This window comes from Eumetopias jubatus, unplaced genomic scaffold (genome assembly GCF_037043125.1).
Source record: "Eumetopias jubatus isolate StellerSeaLion01/CBP00866 unplaced genomic scaffold, mEumJub1_p1.0 scaffold_3, whole genome shotgun sequence".
Classification (NCBI taxonomy): Eukaryota; Metazoa; Chordata; class Mammalia; order Carnivora; family Otariidae; genus Eumetopias; species Eumetopias jubatus.
The window spans coordinates 44,020,858-44,039,375 of NW_028274809.1; the positions used below are offsets into that span (position 1 = coordinate 44,020,858).

At 38.0% G+C, this 18,518-nt stretch overlaps 1 protein-coding gene across 3 annotated transcripts in view; it reads left to right on the top strand.

Annotated features, from left to right (window-relative positions):
• STAT1 (signal transducer and activator of transcription 1) overlaps positions 1–18,518 on the top strand; it is a 293,833-nt gene that overhangs the window by 198,839 nt on the left and 76,476 nt on the right. Inside the window, exon 30 of one of the 3 annotated variants that reach the window (XR_015767856.1) lies at positions 9,764–9,866. The exons of the other annotated variants lie outside the window; for them this stretch is intronic. The gene's annotated coding sequence lies outside the window, so the exon portion shown is untranslated. The remainder of the gene's footprint in view (positions 1–9,763; positions 9,867–18,518) is intronic. 3 annotated transcript variants of the gene reach the window in all.

The window sequence follows — 18,518 nt, forward strand, 5'->3', positions numbered from 1 at the left end:
ATGGCATAGGAAGAACCTAGAATAATATAATACCTAATTCTCATTGGTAGACTCAACAAAAAGGAGTTTCTATTTCTATGGTTTCCTGATTCTGAGTATTTTCTATTAGAAGCAAATACTCTATAAGTAATATCTTTGTAATTGTTTCTTCCTTAACAATGATCTGTCTTAAAGCAGTCATAAATGCATGTGGTTTAAAATTCATAGTAAATAGGAGAATACAGTGAGAGTTTATTAAAGTCATTTTAAACAAATTAAAATCATTCTTTTTTCATCAAGCTATTTTTTTGTTCCTTTTTCATTTTTCCAGGCTTTTCCCATATGGGTTCTTAGAGAGCTCAATTCAGGGTTTATCTTAGTGATATCAATCTCAGAGATTCCTGACTTGGGGAAGAAAATAAAAGTTAGTAATTCTATATTATTGTGACCCTGGTAGACAAGGCACTGTCATCTACCAGTTACAGATTTTACAGAGCAATCAAAAGTGAAGGAATCCATATTTACTGATTAGAAGTAAGAGGGAACTATCATGTGACCTGTGTAAGTAAAGCCACATTACTTTAAGAACATTAACAATTACTGGGGCGCCTGGGTGGCTCAGTCATTAAGCATCTGCCTTTGGCTCAGGTCATGATCTCAGGGTCCTGAGATCGAGTCCCACATCGGGCTCCTTGCTCAGCAGGAAGCCTGCTTCTCCCTCTCCCACTCCCCCTGCTTATGTTCCCTCTCTCGCTGTGTCACTCTCTGCCAAATAAATAAATAAATAAATAGTCTTTTTAAAAAATTAATTAATTTTTAAAAAGAACACTAACAAGTATTACCCGGGGTTAAAAGAAATCCTACTTACTTGTCTAACACTTGAACTTTAATAATAGAACCTGTCTAATCCCCATATAATTATTCAAAACATTGAGTCCCAATTAATTTCCTCTTCATGTAAACTTCATACAAGCCCTAGTCTAAGTCTATTTTAAAAATGTTGAAGGAATGTGATTTTTGATAAGCTGCCGTAAGTGAATGATGGGGAGCTAGAGCCATCTTATGTAGCTAGTCTTTTCTGGGCACACCAGGACTCAAACTTCCCCAAATCCCTGAGTTATCTGGAGTAGAGCTACATTGGAAAGGAACTCAAAGCTTGGAAAGACTGCTTGATCTTGAATACCGAGCCAAGTATATATATCTTCCAAATAAACCCCAATCTTTGATGTAACTGGTACTATGGCACCACAGGGATTCATTCAACACTTATTTCCTGAATGCCTTCTTTGTGCCACACTCTGTGCTGGACCTTGAGCTAGCTTAAACAATCTGACTCTAATACTGGGGCAGCAGGTAAGGAGGCAAGAATAGTATCACTTTCAATAATTGTCTTTTACTACAACAAGGGCCTCATAAATCATGGTAGTTTGCAACACTAGAATCAAAAGGACACTTAACTTGAACCACAGTGCCCCCTGGTAATCATAACTGATATTCTGCCTAGCTAATGAAAGTTCTTATTGAATGTAGAAGTACTGCTTGATTCTATTCCAATAATTACAGCAAGCAGGAGCAGAAAACCAACTCTTGCTGGTTCCTAGGACAATGCTCCCAATGTACGATTTCTTTCTACATTGTATAACCTCTGGATACCTTTCATCAGAATCTCCTGGATCACTTGTTTTAATAAACATTCTGGAGCCCTACTGTAGGTCACCAAATCATATCTCCGGATTTCTTGACCAGGAGGCTACAGCAGAAAATATGCATGGACCAGTTCCCAAGCACACATGAGATCACCATGGACACTCTATGAATCAAAAGGGAGATGTGGGGGCCTCAAAATGTGGTGAGTTCCTAAGCACAACTAGGATCTGGAGACATCACATTTTGGGCCTTGACATCAATGTGATGTCATTTCCTACTGCTTATCTTAGGTAAGAAGCAGCTTACAAATGTCCTCCCCTAGGGAAAACATCAAAGAATTAATTGACTGAAGTCACTGAGAATGGATTCTACTTAAATAACATTTACAGGGCTCCTGGGTGGCTCAGTTGTTAAGCATCTGCCTTCAGCTCATGTCATGATCCCAGGGTCCTGGGATCAAGCCCTGCATCGGGCTCCCTGCTCAGGAAGCCTGCTTCTCCCTCTCCCACTCCTGCTCCTTGTGTTCCCTCTCTTGCTGTGCCTCTCTCTGTCAAATAAATAAATAAAATCTTTTAAAAAAAACTTATTTACAGGAAATTATTTATCTGGAATGCTTCACTTCATTATTAAGTTTTAATACCAGTAAAAATAATGTGACTTTACCAGGGCCTAGTCTTCCCTACTTCATTAATGCGTAGAACTGTCAGAAATCAAAATGCAGAGGAGTACTAATGTGGAGTCCCCACATGTTCTGGTAAATGTTGTTGCTTTGAAGCAGAATTAAATTTGGGGATCTTATACAGAAAAATTAGAAAGTGGTTTTTTAAAAATCTTTTCTGTTTGGTGATGTATATGTGCGCATGTATACATGGATCTGTATAAAGGTCATAGGTTCCAAAACAAGTCCAGCATTGTACTGGGAATTTAAAAGTTTTATTCCACTGATTGGTACAACTGTTCTGCTGTGGTAGTTATTATGTTACCCTGTTATACAGAGTAGGAACATAAAGCTTGAGTAACTTGCTCAAGGTGACATAACATAGCAAAGAAGCTCACAAAGCAAAGGAAGATCTTGAACCCTCCAAAGTTCATGACATTTCCGTTATACCATGCTTATAAAGAAACATAAAAAGAAATTAATACATAAAAAAGATATTAAATGCTAAAACTTTGAAAATTTTTTCCTTTGCAATATCAAAAACATCCAGTAGGCTGTACTCCTGAATCAGTTTTCTAATTGAAACCCGCCCAAAGCCATTAAACAGTGACTTTCTTAGAGTTTCAGGTAGTTTTTTATGTATTGTTTATTTTATTTTTTTACATTTTTAGAAAATTCTAGTTTCTTTTTTTAATTTTTTTATTTTCCAAGTTTTCTTATTATGTTCGGTTAGCCAATATATAGTACATCATTAGTTTTTGATGTAATGTTCAACGATTCATTAGTTGCATATAACACCCAGTGCTCATCGGAACATGTGCCCTCCTTAATGTATTATTTTAAATGAAATCTACAACAATAATTTTAAAATTTCTATATGCACACCTGAACATCAAAAGAAAATATTATTTTGCAGGCATTGGTTTTTGGTCCTTAACTGATTTTTTATATTAAAATAGTACCCTATTAAAATTGTTTGTGAAACGTATTGATGCTTCCCAGCTAGGGACAGAGCTTTACTTTATTCCATCATTGTGAAAGTCATGCTATGTTATCACAGGCTGCCACACAGCTTAGCCTGATTTACAGAAGTGTGATTAGTTTATCAATATGTCTGCCGGTGTGCCAAGGCACAGTTATTTTAGAATCATCAAAGACGTGGTTCACAAAATGTGGTCCCCAACCTGCAGCACGAACATCACCTGGGGTCTTGTTAGGTAAATTCTCAGGTGCCACTCCAGACCCACTAAATCAAAAACCTCCGGGAATAGGGTCCAGAAATGTGTTTTAACAAGCCCTAAATCTATCACAAGTATAGATTTCTGGGACGCCTGGGTGGCTCAGTCGGTTGAGCGACCGTCCTACACTTGGTTTTGACTCAGGTCATGATCTCAGGGTCATGAGATCAAGCACTGCCTTGGGCTCCCTGCTCTGTGGGAAGTCTGCTTGAGATTCTCCCTATCCCTCTGCCCCTCCCCCTGCTTGTGCACACACTCTCTCAAATAAATAAATCTTAAAAAAAGTGTAGATTTCTGATCCTTACTCAGATTGAATCAGAATCGCTGGGGCCTAGGAATTTATATTTTTTACGAATATCCCAGTGATTCTTAGACACATAGAAGTTTGAGGACCACACTGGTCCATGTGGTATGATTTGAGGGGACTAGGAAAGATCTTTCTCTTAATATTTTTCTCTACTTTCTTGCTCAAAAGGCAATTAATTTTATAGAATTAAGTTTATCTTTGTGTATGGTGTAAGAGAATGGTCTAGTTTCATTCTTCTGTATGTAGCTGTCCAATTTTCCCAGCACCATTTATTGAACATATATACAATGGAATATCACTCAGCCATCAGAAAGGATGAATACCCACCATTTGCACTGACATGGACAGAACTGGAGGGGATTATGCTAAGTGAAATAAGTCGAGCAGAGAAAGACAATTATCATATGGTTTCACTCACGTATGGAACATAAGGAATAGCACGGAGGACACTAGGGAAAGGGAGGGAACACTGAAGGGGGGAAATCAGAGAAGGAGGCAAACCATGAGAGACTATGGACTCCAGGAAACAAACTGAGGGTCTCAGAGGGGAGGGGGGTGGGGGGATGGGGTAGCTGGGTGATGGGTATTAAGGAAGCCACGTGTTGTGATGAACACTGGGTGTTATACGCAACTAATGAATCATTGAACACTACATCAAAAACTAATGATGTACTATATGGTGGCTAACTGAACATAATAAAAAAATTTATAGAATTAAGCAAGTATGTCTCCATTAGTTTCTAAGTTCATTAAGTCATAAATATTTTAGAGTAAATATTTTTTTATTAACTAGATACTTCACCTTTGTAGGAGACCTAGAGAAGGGAACAATTAAACAGAAGGGATGTTACAAAGACTACAAAAGCCTAATTTGAATGCTTTGCCTCTGAGATGTGATTTATAGATACATACCTCACATTATTCATTTGGGAGGTGTCATAGTTCCAGTATAACATCTTCAGTGTAACATTCTTTAGCCAACCCCTGCCTCCTGCAAAGAGAACCTTGTAAAAGTCTACTTGACAATAACCAAGCAAGACTTATACTGGAGTATAGGTAATAATGTATTGTCATGTTTACTCCGTTGTGTGTATTTTTTTAGTGTAGCTAGAACCTACATACTCAAAGGCATAAAAACAAAACATGAGACACATAGGAAAATTAATATCATTACTTTATAATATCACTTAAACTTTTTTCAAATAATATATATCTAGCTTATTAAGCAGATTAGGTTCCATATGACTTCCTGCTGCTTCAAAATAGATACAGATACAACATAGATGATCCTGGAAAGCATTGTAAGTGAAAGAAGTCAGACACAAAAGGACACATATTATATGGTTCCATTTATATGAAATATCCAGAATAGGTAAATCCATAGAGATAGAAAGCAGACTACTGGTTGTCAAGGGCCGGGGGAGAGGGTAATGTAGAGTGACTATTTAATGAGTAGGGGCTTTCTTTTTAGAATGATGAAAATGTTGGGTGGGGGATGGGCTAAATGGGTGATGGGTATTAAGGAGGGCACTCGTTGTGATGAGCACTGGGTGTTATATGTAAATGATGAATCACTAAATTCTACTCCTGAAACCAATATTACACTACATCTTAACTCGAATTTAAATAAAAATTTGAAAACAAAACAAAACAAAACAAAAAATTTCAATATGAAAATGCAAAAAAAAAAAACCATAGAATGATGAAAAATTTCTTGAACTAGATTGTGGTGATCATTGTACAACATTGTGAATGTACTAAGTGCCACTGAATTGTACACTTTAAAATGGTAAATTTTATGTGTATAACAAATACATACATAACACATACATAAAATTAAATAGAATAAAATAAAATCTTCCCTCAAAGGATGAAGACGGATAGTACTCAGGATATAGAAAAGAATGTGCTGCTGGGGTTGGAGGGAAGTCTAAAAGATACACCCCAAAATGGTTTAAGGGGTGACACTAAATTTGGGAAAATGTCAAGTTACAATGTTGAAAGCCAACTTTGACTTAGATATATGCTTTGGCTTGCCAACAAAACAACAAAACAACAACAACCTCTCCCCACCCCCAAACAAAAACACACAAAGCCACTGATCACCTATAATCCCCTGATAAACAACTACAGTGCTGCATTCACAGTTAGGCCACAGTCCCAGTGGGTCCGCTCACAGGGTGGGGCTTCCTACACAGCAGTCCACACCTGGTTTCTCACATATCTCCACAGAAACACAGAGTGGGATTCATCATTTACTCCCACCCGAACTCCCCTCCCCAATCCCGGTAATCACGCCCCCAGGCAAATATGGGTCCCTCCTATGAAGTAATCGGAGAATGGATGTTTATTTTTCATGCTGGCTTTAATTTAATGATTATCAGTGTCCATGTGACTGTGCATAAAGGCTATTCTCACTTTACTCCTTCAGAGAATTCAGATATATTTACAAGCCGTGACCTCAGTTCTTGTACCTTTCTATTCCCTCTCTTAATGTCTAGAAATCAAATTGCCCTCCTAAAATTCATCATATTATATCAGGTTTAGATAAAAAACTGTATCTGAAACCTTCAATTGAAAAACTGGAGAAGATTGTGAACTGTTTTGGAATGAGACAAAATGGTGTCTGCTGTGCCTTCTGAAGAAGGGCTGCTCTTTGTGTAGGCGCTTCTGTGAAATTCTGTGTCACCCACGCTACCCATTACAATGCTCATAACATTCACATATCTGATCTGGAGGAAATGTAGCTGGCACTGTATTTATTCCTGTTACCTCCTGTCTTGAAGCAAAATGCCAGTGCTTCATGCAGCCTGGAGTGGTAAACATCAGCTGGGGAGAAGCTTTTATTTAGGAATTTATCGCAAAAATGAATTTCTGAAGACCAATATAAGAAGGTGGAAGCACTGCTTACAAAGTATAGCAGTAGTGCAAATAGATATGTCCAATAATTAATTTCTGATATACCCATGAGCTTCATCTCTTTTGTGGTTTCCTGTTTTGTGGTTTTTATATGATACACAGATTTCACTTTGTATGCCCACCAGTTGTGTGCATTCATAAAACAGATCTTTGTTCTGTTAATATAGGAGACCTAATATAGGCTGAGGATGTGATACAGTGCTAATAAAATTAAATTATTTTTAAAAAACCTGCCAAATGGGTAAGATGTTTGCCCTATATTAGTGACTATCATTTTGAAGTGAAACCTACTTTAATGAATACCTGACAAAGAAACCTTTTAAAGGAATGATTATCTTTGACATGAATATATTCAGCTACTGTTTATACAATGAAATCTTAACTAGTTGGTAAAAATGGCACAATATTTCGACGGGCACAGAAAATATTCCATAAAGAAAATGTAAAGGCTGCCTGAAGAGTTAATGACTAATTCTCTTATCTGAGTTGGTGCTTCAGTGACAGTTTGCTCTGAGAAAAGCTTATGTTTATGGCATTCTGAGTGCAATCTGTACATTTGAATTATACCCGGAGCCTTATTAATGCTATGTGTAAATTATAGACATTACCAAAGGAAGAAAGCATTATGTTTGCATTCTGCTTTCAGATACAAGGCAAGGTAATTATGATTCATGACCTGGTGACTATATTTTGTGTCTTAAAACTGAAAAATAAGGGAAAAAATGGAAAGTACTGGGGTATGAATGTAATAATACTTAAAAATGACGACCTCATTGCTAGGGGCACCTGGTGGCTCAGTGGGTTAAGCATTGGACTCTTGGTTTCAGCTCAGGTCATGATCTCATGGGTTGTGAAATTGAGCCCCCCACCTGTCAGGCTCCAAGCTCAGGGGGGGAGTCTTCTTGAGATTCTCACCCTCTGTCCCTCCCCCCCTTATATCACTCTCTCTTTCTCAAATAAATAAATCTTTTTAAAAATGATGGCCTCATTGCATTTTTCATCTTCAAATGATATGTTAAAGCACAGATAAATACTTTATCATACAGTGGTCTGATTATGTTCAGAGAAGAGGAATGAAAAATTTAAATGGTTGAAAAATTTAGGCCATAATGACAGGATAAGTTATTTTATTATTAGCCTGAAGGGAAAAAGGCTAAGTTGTGAATTCATGAGTCCACAACTAAACAAAAGATAAGTAAACAGGCAATCTATTCACTGTTCTTCATTGCCACTGAAGACAGCAGCTAAAATTGGTTAAATAAAAAACATTCTTAGCAGCCTGGCTAAGAATGGTAAAGGAAAATATGGGATACTTCTCCTTGAAGACTTTTAACAAAGAGGACATATATCTATAGGTAAAGATTTCCCTGGTGACTGAAATATGAATTATATGTTTCTTGCTGGTCATGATTCTACGGAAGCCTGTTCTCTAAAATAATGCAATACTGTGTTGTCCCACACAAGTGGTGATGTCTTTTGTGTTTAATGTAAAATTAAATAGTTTTTGCATTGAACTTCACTAATTTAGGAAGTTCCCACCAGTCAGTAGTGAAACTCAAAATGAGGGTTCGGCATTCTGTGTCTCCTAGTTATTCACAGAGTGGGGCATGAGGGAGAAATTGGGAGAGTTGGACAAAAGGATTGGAAAATGGATAAGGACATTGAATAAAACTATTTTAGGGCAATGATTTTTAATATGAGCTGCAATTAGAATCATTTGGGCAATTTAAAAAAAAAATACCAATGCTTAAGTCCTGCTAGCTTAGGGTGGGACCCCAGCATAGGTCTTTTTGCAGACTTTTAAGGATCGGCAATGCTCATAAGATTAAGCAAAGTATGATGGTAAAAAAAAAAATCTCTCTACCAACCATTGTTTCAGAGTAACATGAACCTATGCATGGTGGGATTTAGTAGAAGCATATGATGTGGTACTAAGAAGAGTAATGAATCAGAACAGGTACATTCTAGCCCTTACTCCATAATTTGTGAGGTGTGTGACATTGGGCAAGTTACTTTATTACTTGAGGCTTTGATTTCCTCATGCGTAAAGTGAAGGAAGTACATGGCCTTCAGGTCACCTCTGATTTCCTGATTATCTAGCAATATGATTGCACAGATTTTTTTGCAAGAATCTGTGCTTAAAACATATTTTCCAACTTGAAAGTTATAGCAATTGCCTTACAATAAAGAGGATCAAGGCATCTTACTAATTTTATTTCAGTGTATTTCTTATAACCAGTTTTAAATAAGACTATTGACTTAAGTCAGATCATCAAGTTGAAGACCATGTTGTGAAAGACTTTATCCTTGTGTAACTCAGCAGACATTTTTGAGCAACTATTGTGTTCTAGACACTGTTCTAGAAACTGTGATGATGTAAAGATAAAGAAGGCACAGTCCTTATTATCAACAAGCTGATGGTTTTGTAGAAAAGACAAAGTGAATTTGAAAATGGAATCCAAATTCTTTTAACCTTTAAAGGGCACGTGCTTTTGTATCAATACTCCCCAAAACAATACCAGTAGACCTCAGAATTATGAGAAATCTGTTCTTTTACTGGATTTGCTTCCTGAATAATTTCTGTAAATCCCTGAGGAACACTTCCATGTCCTACAGTCTGTCCAGGTAGTCGCTGATCAATAGACCAGCCATCCTGATCTAGATGTTATAGCTCCAGATCCTACAGCTTATTTTTTGAAATCCTGTAAATGTCTTTCCATGCTGCTGTTTCTCTTTTTCATTTCACACTAGACATATACAGAGTTCTCCCTTAATTCCTAGAGCACAGCCATACCCACCATAACACTTCAGACTTAACTGAGGGCTTGGGGTAACTCAAGCACCATACAGAAAGTACCTCGGGAATCAGCTGCCCCTAAAAGTTACTTGCTACTCTTAGGATCTTCCATTAATATTAAATATAAATAAATTAATATTGTGTGTTGGAGACGTGGCAGGTCCCCCACGCATCTTCGTGTTGTGGCATTCTTAAACCTCTCCTCTATCTATAACTAGGAAGAAATCTGCCCTCTTCCAGTCCATTTCCAGGCCTGCATCATCTTCCACCCTGGAATGATTGACCATGGAAACATCCAGTTCCTTCCTCCTCATCCACCAGGTACTCTTTAGCCTTAGGAGATTAGGCAAGGTGATAATAACAGTTTAAAAGACATACTTCAAAGTCTGGGTTATTCAATTAAAAAAACTCCATGAGTGGGTTGCCAGCAGTTCAGCCATTGTCAAACTGTTACAAGGCCATTCTGGGTATTTACTGCAGTGTGATGTTAAGAGCAGGTAAGACCTGGCTCCTGATATAGACTGTTCTAAACCAATCTGTGAGAAAATTTTTGTATAAAGGACATTCATATCTCCCAACAGGAGGGGCCAATTTTCAGGCATAAGACTAAATTCATATTTAGGAAAAAAAATACTATCTGTCTCTGTCTCTTCAAGGGTGTATTTATGCTAAAGATAGCAAAATGTACATTGATCAATGGCACATTTAACATGTTTGTTTGAAGTACTAGCTTTCAGATGAATGGTCACTTAACATTTTTCTCTAAGAACAATAGGTGGTGATTATGTTTATAAAAGTATTCTGGTGATTCTCCCAAAGCAAAAGAATTTGCTCCATAGGTGAATTAATGTTTCCACTAACACGTTTGAGATGATGTCTTTCCAGTAAAGAAAAAAAACCAAACTTGATTTCATTAAATACCCTACCCTAAGGATGAGAAAAGCACCTATCCAGACTGGGGGCAGGAGGGAGGAGTGAGGATGGAGAAGCTGTTCAGGGTAGGGAATGACTGAAGAGAGTGCCAAAGGTTAGATTAGGAGCCAAGAGAGCTGGAGCAGGGAGGCCAGGAGACAGTGATCCAGACAGATGGAAAAGCATTTGTGAAGTCTTAGAGACCAGAGAGAAAGAGGGTGCCTTCAAGAGGAGGTGACATTTTGGTTGTGAAGCCATGAAGGGGATGACATTTTGGTTGTGAGGTCATGGAGGGGGTAACATTTTGGTTGGGCAGTGTTGACATTCGCATCTATTTCATGACTCTAAAAAAAACCAAACCATTAAACTCTGATTTTTGAAAATCACTAGGCAATTTGTAAAACAGACACTCTTACCTCCTCTCTTATTCTCAAAGATGGAAGGGCCCCACGGAGAGATGGTAAGGTTGAAAGTACAATAAATTGTAGGCTATATCAAAGACTACATAGTTTGTAGACTCTGTCAAAATGGACGTAAAACGTCTTATTTCCTGAGGCTTTATCACAAAAGTATCTCTGTACCTAATACCATGCCTGTGGTAGTCTATATCTCTTTGATGAATGAATGATTATGGGAATGTTATAAAGGATTTTAATACAATTCCTCAAATAGGTGTCTTATTTCTAATTCTCCCATGCCCAAATAAGAGATTTAACTACCTTAATGAGATGATCTTACTATATTATCTCATTTGATCATCCTAAGAACTCCATAAAGTATATATAGCATATAAGTTTCATTTTATGGCTGTAGAAACCTAAGCTCAAGGTAAGTGATCCAAGGTCACAGATTAGAAATGAAAAAAAAAAGTGAGTTTTGAATCCAGGTTTATTGCTTCTAGTTCATTCATTAATTTATGCATTCAATAAACATCTACTGAAGTATGTCTACAATCTCTATTGAAACCTCAGCTTAAATAACCCATAGTTGAAACACTGAGTCACACAAGGACAATAACTTAGAAATAGGCTATTGTTGACTCAAACCATTTTATGAACTGAATTAAAAGTTTCCAATATTTGTCACAAAGACTTTTTGGGGGATTCTGCCTAATCAATTGTATATTATGTCAAATCGTTCTCTTTTGAGATATAAAGGGTTGATTGCCTTTAGTGACCCCAACCACCAAAGAGGTTATGATGCCTTCCCCATCCCTCAATCTCTCATATATGTATTTCAAAAACATTTTTTTAAAATTTTATTTATTAATTTGAGAGAGAGCATGAGCAGGGTGAGGGGCAGAGGGAGAGGGAGAGGGAAAAGCAGACTGATGAGCAGGGAGCCTGATGCGGAGCTCAATCCCAGGATTCCAGGATTGCGACCTGAGCCAAAGGCAGGCACTTAACTGACTGAGCCACCCCGGTGCACCCCCCCCAATTTTTTCCATATGATTCATAAAATCAGGGTAATGAAGTTCACTAAAGTCTACTTTTACCCCCCTAATAACTACTTATAACCTCTTTTGGCATTTTTGGTACCCTAAGCACATACTTAAGTTTGCTCTTTGCTCTTTGTTTATTCCAATCTGGGATACCCGATGTCCATTTGTACATTTTCTTTTTTTTTTTAAGATTTATTTATTTATTTGAGAGAGAGAGCACGCATGAGCATGGGGAGGGGCAGAGGGAGAGAGAGAGAGAGAATCCCCGAGGACACTCCTGAACATGGGGCCAGACATATGGGGCTCAATCCTAGGACACTGAGATCATGACCTGAGCTAAAATCAAGAGTTGGCCACTTAACTGACTGACCCACCCCGGTGCCCCTGTACATTTTCTTTAGAATTGTGCCCTACTTGTATACTTGTTGGTTAATTTGGAAACCTGGGATCAGTTGACTAACTTTCTGGTTGAAGACTATAATTCTGTTCTCAAGTGGACAGGAATTATGTCCTCCTGGGCTTCAAAGGAGGTAATACAAGCTACAGAAAGTTCCTTGCTCCTATTCCAGGTAGATAGAATGGTTGATATGATGTGGTATATAACTCGCTGTGTCACTAGAATGCCATAAAAATCTTTTCAAAAATTGTGGTCTTATGTATTTTGGTATATGAAATTTTGACACTTTTGAAGATAAATATTTGAAGAGGTTCTTGCTACTCCCAATGAGCTGGAAATTAACATTTTTGAAATAAGGTTCTTACCATTTTGAAACTTGAGCCTTCATTAATTACTTTTAAATTAGTTGTGGAAATTGTATAATCTTATAATTGTAACCTACCAATAAAGCTCTCTACTCTTTTTAAAGAAACATATTACAAGCAATTTGAAATATGTAAGTAGTTAGGAATTAAATGGAAAAGCTTTGAGACAACTAATACTCTTGTGTAGATAAAGGCAGATAAATCTTGAGTTACAAATTAAGTCTTGTGTTAAATTTCTTTTCTTTCTTAAGGGTAAGGGGAAATCAGAACATAGAAATATTTTTAAACATCAGTCATATATCGTGGAGGCAAGGAACACAGATATTTTCTTGACACTGAGCAAAATTTAGTTTGAAATACCCTGATATCTGTGGATATACTATTTGAAGATTGTGTTCTATGTTGTTTGTTTAATGTCTTTTGGCTTGCTTTGTCAAAAATTCCAGTGATAGAGAAATAAGGAAGTCATTTGACTTTTACAAATCTCAGTTTCTTCATTTATAAAATAGAATTCACACACACACACACACACACACACACACACACACGGGTGGGGGAAGACAGAGATATGCATTTCATAGTAGTTAAATCAAATCTTGAGCTCTGGAGTCAGACAGGTGTAGACTGGTATCCTGGCTTTGTCATTCTCTAACTGTATGACCTTTGGTAAGTTGATTCTCTAAACTTCACTTTCTTTATTTATAAAACAAGATCATAACAGTACCTACTTCTAGCCCTCTTTTAAGGGTAAAATGAGGAATGCAGTTGAGTGCATAGCATAGTGTTGGTATCTTGGACTTTGTATATATTCAATAAATTAATTAATTTTATTAGGGTTTTTTAAAGCATTTTACAAATTCATAGTGCTAGATGTTTTAATCAGAACCATTTACCAAAAGTGAGATTCAAGTGAGATTTGTATCTTCCTCCACAATATCAGAGGTGATGGCCCCCTCCTCAGATTCCCCATGCAGCACTTTACTCATTTTATAGATTAGCATCTGACTTCTACAGTCAGAAATGACTATAGCTAGCTAGAAATGTCTGAGCCTTTCTCACTGGTTTATAAATTCTGGAGGATAGGGACCATATATTTTCAGTTGAATTTTAATTGCATCCCTGGCTGCAATTATACTGTCTGCACATAGTTAAATTATCAGCAAAGAAATTTCAGTCAACAATTTATCCCTGCTATCTTGAGTCGTACAATAGAACCACTGAGAGGGATCCTCTACCCGACTTGTCTCTAGTCAGGGGCCCAGTTCTTCTAGGATGAATGCTAGTGGGGGTCCTATATGGAGCTTTAGGGTGAGAGCCTTCAAGGGGTGGGAAGAGTACTTTGGCTTTGCAGGTCTCCAGGAGGAAAGTAGCACTTTTGATGTTAACATGGTTGCTTGTGCCCTGTGTCTCCTTAGAGCCATCCATCAGGCCCTGCTTTGCAAAGAATATTTGTGATGAGATTATGAGACCTGAAGTTCTATTTCTGCTAATAAATCTGCTTTCCTTCTAAACATAGCCACACATGCACACACACATACACAACTATATGTAACCATATGCAGAATCCTCATTCAATGTTAGTCCTGACCTGAACTGCAATACCACTTTAATGGTGTGAAACTCCATGGAAATAAAATTAGACAAGTCTGTCATGCAGTGTGTTTATTGTAATGCATCAGTATATCCATTTTAGAAGTGGGTGGTATTTTACATGGCTATTTTGTATTACTTGAGGATAATTATTTCAGATCTTTTTGCTGATTTCTCTATAGTGTTCTGGAGAAAAATTTATTTTTTTTAAAGATTTTATTTATTTATTTGAGAGAGAGAATGAGAGAGAGAGAGAGAGAGAGAGCATGAGAGGGGGGAGGGTCAGAGGGAGAGGCAGACTCCCCGCTGAGTGGGGAGCCCGATGTGGGACTCGATCCTGGGACTCCAGGATCATGACCTGAGCCGAAGGCAGTTGCTTAACCAACTGAGCCACCCAGGTGCCCTGGAGAAAAATTTAGACATAAGTGATTTAAAGATCTAATCATAATTATGTCAATTTAATTCAGTTCATTAAATCACTTTTGAGCTTCTATTACATACAAAGCACTGAACTAGGCAATATCAGAGATATACAAATGAATAATAGTGCATGGTCCCTGGTCTCTAGAGAGGTCATAATTTACCATCATTGCCATTGTCAAGTGTATTTCTTAATGATGATTCTATCTATATGTGGTATGCCTAATGGGGTATAAAACTGGTTAAGCAAACATCAAAGCCTACTCAAATTTTTTGTTGAAAAAAAAGAATGTGTATATATAAATAATAATATGCTAGTTCCCAAGACAAAACAAATAAACTCTCTTTTAAAAATTAAATGTAAAGTCAGAATATGCAGTCATTTGGGTGAGGCCTAAGGGTTTTCTTATGAATGGAGTGACTGAGTTTTAATACACTGACATGATGGTAGCTAGTCTGGCTGCTGTGAGGCTATGAGGGGGTGCAGCAAGAAGGTGGCTGTCTGCAAGCCAGGGAGAAAGGCCTGGGAAGAAACCAGACCTGCCGACACCTTGACCTTGGACTTCCAGCCTCCAGAACTGTGAGAAAATACATTTTTGTTATTTAAGCCCCTCAGTCTGTAGTATTTTGTATGGCAGCCCTAGATTACTGATATACTGGATAACTGACTTCTCAGAGGATATGGTCTTAGTCCTACTGCCCCACCAGTATGCTCATCTATGCTCTCTTTGCTCTACCCAGATATTCCCATATTTCTATGTCATCACTCAAGCTATTCCTCCTATCTAGAAGGTTCTTTGCTTCTTGTCTGGGCCTATTAACTCATTTCTCAAGGCTCAACTCAGATGCCATCATCTCTGTGTTTTACTTAACCAACCATCTAGACAGAATTAGCCACTCGATCCCTATGCACATACCTTAATTTATCATTTTTAATATTGAGTGATAATTAGTCATCTCTGATGCCCTCTCCCCTGCCATAGAATAAGTGGTTGAGGGGAGGGACTGCATCCCAATCCCCCCGATTTCTGGTACAGTGCCTGACAGTAGGTGCTCAATACATGTTTGTTGATTTAATACATTACACTAGAAACACATAAAATTTAAGACCTGGAAGACACCTTAATGATGATCTAATCTAGACTTTCATTTTATAAGTGAATAAAAGGTTGTTTCAGACAGATATACCAAAGGAAATCACCACCACACTTCCAGTTAGTAGAGAAAAACATCCTGAAAGTTAATTTTAGGGAGGACTGAACAATTGAAAAGGCATGAGCTCATAGAGCTGAGAAGGAGAATGTGTTCCAGACATTGGGTGGGGCATCGAGAAGGTTTGGAGACAGAGGAGGATGACTGAATAAAGTGAGTACCAAGTTAACGTGTGCACATTTAAAATGCATTATTGTAATTTGGAAGGTCTGTTCACAAATCTTCAAAGAAACTACACATTGTATTTTATTATTTTTATTATCTTTAATCTCCTAATTTTCCCTATTTTGTTTTTGATGCATAAGTTGTTAGTGACACAAGTCAGAACTTTATTTAAATTGTAGATTCCTTTATTTACTGAGTAAAGCAGTTAGAATTGTGCTGTGTGTAACTGCAGATAAATTAAAATAATAAAAGCACATTTTCCCCTCATCTCAGTTTTCCCACCCAATCAAACCTAAGGTAAGAGCAAAGATCTTAAGCACCTCCTTTCAGTTCATTTTCCCCCTGGTAAACTTCCAAGGATAGGCAGGGCTGCCGACTTTCATCCCTCATCCATCTTCCCTCAGAAATACTTTGTATTCATTGTGGTGCCTGGGTGGCTCAGTTGGTTACACGGCTGACTCTTGATTTGGCTCAGGTCATGATCTCAGGGTCGTGAGATTGAGACCCGTGTTGGGTTCCATGCTGAGAGTGGAGTCTGCTTGAGGATTCTCTCTCTCTCCCTGCCCCTCCCCCTGCTCTCTCTCTAAAATAAATAAATTAATTAAAAAAAAAACTTTCCATTAAGTGCTCAGGGGAAAATGCTAAGGGTTGTGAGAGTATGATTACTTTCTTGTCTGCTAAAACATACTGGCAGTTTGGACTCCAGGCAATAACATGTGAAAGGGCCTGTTTGCCATTTGTTTCTTAAAATGGTCTTTGTGTCTAAAGAGACAAACAAGACAATAACAACAATAACAAAATAGCAGAAAAGGCACAAAAGAAGCCTGAAATCCCATGCTTTCATTATGGAGATAAAGATGATACGTTACCAACACATAAACAACAACGCAGGGATTGTTGTGAGACTTCAGTCAGATATTCTAAAGAGCTCAGTTCACTGCCTGGCACTTCCCGTGTGAGTGCGCACAAAGCTGTGAACCGTTAGCTGTGAATGTCGGCAAGAAGTTCAATGTGGCAGCATCACTTGCCCAGTGTATATGTGAACTTGGGATAATTACTTACCTTCATGACCCTCGGTTTTTTATCTGTCAAATGGGGATAATGATGCCTTTCTGTGGGGTTATTGTGAGAATTTGGTGAAATGATAAAAGGGAAAGGCACAGTGCCAGGCACTGAGAAAGACAAATTTCCTTTTGTCACTGGCAATACTTGGGTTCTTTTTTTTTTTTTTTAAGATTTATTTATTTTTATAGAAAAAGAGTGAAAGCATGAGCGGGGAAGAGGGGCTGAGGGAGAGGGAGAAGCAGACTCCCTGCTGGGCAGGGAGCCCGATGTGGGACTTGATCCCAGGACCCTGAGATCACGACCTGAGTGAAGGCAGACGCTTAACAGACTGAGCCACACAGATGCCCCAATACTTGGGTTCTAATTTTTTTAAACTAATTCTCTAATGACTTTGGACAAGTCGGGCCTCAGAAGCTCATTTTTCTCATATAAAATGAGGAGTTGGGCCAAGGGTATTTCTTTTAACTATAAACTTCTTAATGAAAAGGGACCCCCCCCAATGGGGCCATCACTGACCATTTGACCTCGGCTTCCTCTTTTCTCCCTTTGCTTGTTGGGGTCACTGCAAGACCTGTGTTAGGAATCTTTGTGAGATAATAACAAATGATTTGTCCTGTTCATGCCCAGGATTTATCTTCATGCATGGATACCTCCTGAAAATGTTGAGATTACTAAGTAAATAACGCGTACAGATGAACCCTTTAATTGTGGTTTCATGTTCTGGGCTAGTATTAGCACAAAGTTTCTGTTAGCTGGTCAGAGCTTGGATACCTTCAGGTATCAAATCCTTGTGCCTCCAGGCTCCCACACTTTGTAGGAGCCATTCAGTCAGCATTTATGCCTAAGAAAAACTGGAGACTTGAGAGTTAATGATTTGATAGGACTTTATTGTAGAATTAAAAAAAAAATCAGTGAGAGAATCCTGAAATTAGGAATGTCAAACTGTAGGTTGACTATTTAAATTGCCCAGGCCTAGGATTTCCTTTGTCTCTGCCAAGGTAAAAACTTACAAAAATGACTCCGTTTTTATCTTTTGCATGTTAGAGTGAAGGTAGTTTCTCAAAATCCTACTTTTCCCTAAAGTACACAAGAATTAATGGGTAACTAAAAGCACAGATTTTATGATGTATTAAGCATGATTTGTCTTCAGTAATGGGAAGAAAATTCCCTTAGAATTGTGGCTTTCTAGAATATAAAGGGGACATAACACAGAATGAAGAAAAAAAGCTTTGGAAAAGCAAGACTGTCCCTCTGAAAAGAGCACTGAAGTGAGAAAGGAAATGGCAGTGGGAAAGGACGTGGGTGGAAGAAGATGATTCAGCCAGAGGGGGCTGGGGTGAGTACTGTGGGCTGGCCTTGACTGAGTGTGAAGTAGGCGGGCAGTTATGACTAGCATTGAATGGGAG